Source organism: Capsicum annuum, unplaced genomic scaffold, assembly GCF_002878395.1.
Source record: "Capsicum annuum cultivar UCD-10X-F1 unplaced genomic scaffold, UCD10Xv1.1 ctg5309, whole genome shotgun sequence".
Classification (NCBI taxonomy): Eukaryota; Viridiplantae; Streptophyta; class Magnoliopsida; order Solanales; family Solanaceae; genus Capsicum; species Capsicum annuum.
In genome coordinates, this window is record NW_025861174.1 from 626,400 (window position 1) to 631,302 (window position 4,903).

At 31.5% G+C, this 4,903-nt stretch overlaps 1 long non-coding RNA gene across 2 annotated transcripts; it reads right to left on the reverse strand.

Annotated features, from left to right (window-relative positions):
* Positions 1-2,557: 2,557 nt before the first annotated feature.
* Positions 2,558-4,373, reverse strand: LOC107856062. Of its 2 annotated transcripts, none has more exons than XR_001670471.2 (4): positions 4,034-4,373; positions 3,370-3,450; positions 3,145-3,270; positions 2,558-2,753 (listed from the first exon to the last, which is right to left on the reverse strand). It is a non-coding gene; the product is annotated as an uncharacterized LOC107856062 (long non-coding RNA). The 2 variants fall into 2 exon arrangements; XR_001670470.2 differs by having other exon boundaries at positions 3,370-3,438; positions 4,034-4,372.
* Positions 4,374-4,903: the final 530 nt, after the last annotated feature.

Below are 4,903 nucleotides of genomic sequence, written 5' to 3' on the forward strand. Positions count from 1 at the left end.
GTAGAGCCCAATCTGCTAAAGCAGAGGTCGCTTAAGCGGCTCCTTGTCCACTTTAGTTGAAAAGGCAGACACTAGTGGGTACCACTTAAGCAGTACTTGGATGCTTTAGCAGTGAACGCTTCAGCAGTGAGAAGTAGATACTTAAGCAGCACCTCGGAGGCTATTAAATGCTTCTTTTGCCCAATTTTCTCCCATTTTCTCACAAGTCTCAAGATTTAAAACCCCACAGAGTTTGGTAAATTTGGAGAATAATTATTCAGAGATTTTCGAGATAATTGTGAGCCCAGATTAATCATTTCTTCATTGAAATCTTGGTAAGTTTTTGTTAAATTCTTGTTTGATTCTTTAATTTATTCAAAAAATTCCTAGATTCTTGTTGGGTTGATTTTTATGTCATTAAAGCTCAAAATTTACCAATTCGTAAGGGTAAATGATCCTTGAGCATATAGGGACACATTGATGATTTTAAAAGTGCAATTCTGCAAGTAGGTACACATGAGATTTTGACGTGATTTTTGAATTTGAAGCACAAAAATATAATATGGGTACTGTTGTTGTCATGTTGATGAGTAGATTACCATTTTGATAACTTGACATCATACAGAAACTTCTATAAAGGGGAAATATTTGATTTAAAGGACTTTACTGGGCTTTCCCTTTCTCTTAGACTGGGCTTAATTATAGTATGAATATAATATTATGCTAGTTTTAGGAAGTAATTTAGGTCTTGGAATATATTTAGTATGATTTGGATCTTTTAGATGATTAAGGAACTGTAATTAGGAATACCTGACTTAGTTACTCGTTCTTTAGGTAGAATTACTATCTTTGCTCTAAAATGTGGCTTATTTTGTGAAAATAGATACCTTAGCATAGTTTGGGGTAAAATTTGCCTTAAAATAAATTTTGGGGTTAGAAGTGGGGCCCTCAGGCCCAACATAGGCCAAGAATACTATTAGCTCCTTGAGAGACTCAATAGATGTGTTGCATTATCTTAAAATACATTCTTGAGCCTGAGGAGGTTTGAATATATGATGTTTTATTCTAGATTGGTACTTGGAGATAATATTTATTTCGATTTGAGTCGGGAGATTTATGTATTAAGACTGGTTTGATTTCAACATTATTATGATATGAGTTTCAATTGAAGTTCGGTAAATGGTGGTATGAGTTTCGGCTCAAGTTTTGCATTGTGGGGTTATTTATGACGGTTATGGAGTCGATTTGAGTTTAGTATTTTTTGGTATTGCAGGATCTAGGATTATGATCTTGGGATATGGTTAATTAGTATAATTCCGGCTACTATTTCTCCTTAATTACACCTTCTATGCTTATGGGGCCCGCATTGGGTTATTTACTTTATTACACTTTCTGCCTTATGGCGGCCAGTTAAATAGTGATAACTATGTTTTCTTTCATATTATTATTCTTGTTATTTATTTACACTATTTGCAGCGTTCTTTCAAGTTTTCCCTCTTGCCTTGACTAAGCATATTTATATTATGATCTAGCTTAGTCGGTCTATGATGCATACTGAGTACTCATGGATTTGGTACTCATACTATACTTCTACACCTTTTTGGTACAAATTTATTGCGTCCTAACACACACGCAAGTGTACATGGTCTCCCAATTAGTAAAATGACCTTTAAAAGCCAAGTATCAATCCCATAAGGACTTGTACTCAGCAACAATCTACTTCTAGTAGTACTACAAGATTAAATAAGTGCAAAAGTAATAAATAACATTTGAGATTTGAAAGCTTAAAGTAACCGAAAATAATTTGTGATTATAAAGTGTTGGAAATAATAATGGAATAAATTCAGGGTCAAGATACTGCGAACAATCATACTTATCTATACACTCTCGTCGATTTAGTTAATTATCTTGGTTGTTGATTCACGAGGTTGATAACATAATTAGGGAATGGTCATCCTCTAACCGTCTATCTAACTAAGACCCACAACTACATCGTTGAGCGGGAATGTGAGAACTAAGTCAAACACATTTATACTTCATCGTGTATATAAACCAAAAGGGGCGAATTAGGTATTTTCCTATTCTAATTGCAAATCTTAACACTACAAAAAATACGTCAAATTGCGGGAATTAATTTTGAGGTTTGCAGGGGTTTTAAACCCCCCAACAATTTCCAAAACCCCCACAATACGAGCCATCACAAATAGTCTGCTGTAGTTTTTTTTCGACTCGCATAATTAATTTGCAGGAGTTATTTTGTGGCAGTCGAGACCTCCATTACTCTAAATTTAATTCTTTTTATAATAAAATTTTATTTAAAAATTGCGGCGGTTTAAAACCTCCGTAAATTTAATTTTTTTAAAAAAATTAGTGGGACTCATCAATTTTCAATAACAAATTATAAATTTTAATTTTAGCTCAAATTTAATTGTTCCTTTAGACATAACCTACAATCTAATATTTATTTAATTCATATATCATTAACACAACATGACTAATTAAACATTAACATTAAACTTCAAAATTAAATTTTCAACATTAGCATCTTTAAACTCCAAATTTTCAACATTAACTAGTATCTTCAAATTTCAAAATCAAATTTAAATACAAAACCTTCAATATTCTAAGATTCGCTCAGACCACACAATTACATCATCATAATTGAATATTCAAGACAATTTGCAATGAAATCAACGACTGTCATTAGAATCAGTATCATCACGTGGTCTTCTTGCATCCATGGGCGAAATGAGTCCACTAGTCGTATCACTTGGCTACATAAAAAATACAAAGTATAAAAACCAATCAAACCAATCAGATAAACTTTCAGTCCTTATTATATTCAAATACAACAAGTAATTTAAGTCCAAATAATAACAAGGCAAATGTGTGAAAGGGGTTTTTGGTTGGGTTACTTGACTATATTATACTTCCTCGATGTCAATTTATATGTCACTATTTTAAAAGTTTTTTCCTTCATTTTTAAGTTGTGCACAATTAGATTTTCGTTATTTGTATGACAGTGAGACTTGAACTAAAGCGTAAACTTTGATTTATTATAAATTAGGACGGAGGAAGTATATTTTTATTTATGTTACTTAAAAATATTTTGTACAGGTCAATATGTTTGAATAAGGAAGTTTATATGTTGATTAGGGAACTTACCAGAAAGGTGACAAGAAATAAACACCATTTGTATGGCTTTGTAGCTAATTTTAATAGCCACTGCTCCTTTTTTTCTTCTGATTAACCATCCTAATCCTCCAACTTCATGCTTATCCACCTTTACTTCTATATAAGCCAAACATATATCATATATTAATTAATAATTCCATCATTAATCATTTAAATCGTTGGTATAATTAATTTAGTACTATACACTATACGTACCTCTCTTGTAAATTGCTCTGAATTGTTGAGGCCAAACACAGAGTTGTAGAGATTGCATTACTGATTTCCCTAATAACCATCCTCACCAAAATGAAAGAAAAAAAATGTCACAATATTATAAATCTAGAAATTAACCGAAACATATTCAATTATATTCAAGTATTTAGAGATAATAAGGGCATGGTTGGGCCATCTTAAAAAAAGTTAGGTGTAATTGCAATCTAATTACACAGTTAGTTTGTTTAACGTGAAATTGTTTGTAATTATTATACTGTATAATTATTACTAGAAAACTTTCAAGTAATTACAATTTACACAGCAATTGTTAAACAGATCCTAAAAGAAAGTTACTTTCTTGTAGTGTTCTTCTGGTTGAATTGCAATAAAACAAAATCCATATAGGACCACTATATGTATATAGCAACCAATTACATGTCATAATAATATATAAACAAGAACAGAACTGAAAAGGCAATTGTGAGTTAGATAAGGCATATCTATCTACTTCTTTTTCAATACAAATCTTCAATCAGTTCTCACTAGGAGAACCACACCAAGGTTTTTGCTTACTTATAAAACAAAAAAGTACCAATTTAATTTAATTAATTAAAAAATTGTCAAACGAACTAACAAAGGTGAAATTGATATCCACATTAAAGCTTACCCTAGGATCTATCCCCATTGTCGGTTACAGCATCAAGGCAAATCGAACACGAAACCGCCCGATGCCTTATCTTCTCCACCAACACCATCTCCTCCTCCATCACCATCATCTGTAAGATCCACATCGTTCAATCCCATGATTTGCGGCGGCGGTAGTTGAAGAGCTGTTCCCGATGGTGGTCTCGTCGGTGACAAGCGGCAGCGGCATTTGATTGTCCGCCGCCGGCGATCAGTTTATGTGGGGGAGCGAGAAAGAGAGAGAAAGATGGAGTTGTAGAGAGAATGTAGTGAAGGAGCGGTTTTCTTTTTAATTTAAATGGAAAGAGGTTTGATCAGTAGTTATATCAATTAATTTAAATGGAAAGAGGTTTGATCAGTAGTTATATCAATTGATCAATGATTGAGATCTAAAGATTAAAATTTTGGTCTAAATTTAAATGAAAATTAAAATTGAGTCTAATTAAACATAATTTAAATAAGAATTATAATAAATTAAATAAAATTAGGTTAAAATTGTTATAAATTGACAAAATCAGGTTAGAAAATAAATAGATTGAAAAAAATTAAATAGATTAAAATCATTGATGTGATACTTCATTATTTATTTGATATCAAAATAATACATAAAAATATTAATGTTAAAAATTAATAATTTTTAATAAAATAGCAGCCTACGAGGAGCATCAGGAGATCAAAATTGGATATCAACAATCAAAATGAGCAGACACTATGCAATTGTTGTTGTTCAGTGTTAAGACTTCACTTCAGAATTTTATACATATAAACTGCTACTTCATGAACGTAATACCAAGGGTAGCGTGAGAAAAAAGTAAAAATTATCTTACAAATATATCAAGGTTATTTTTTAAAT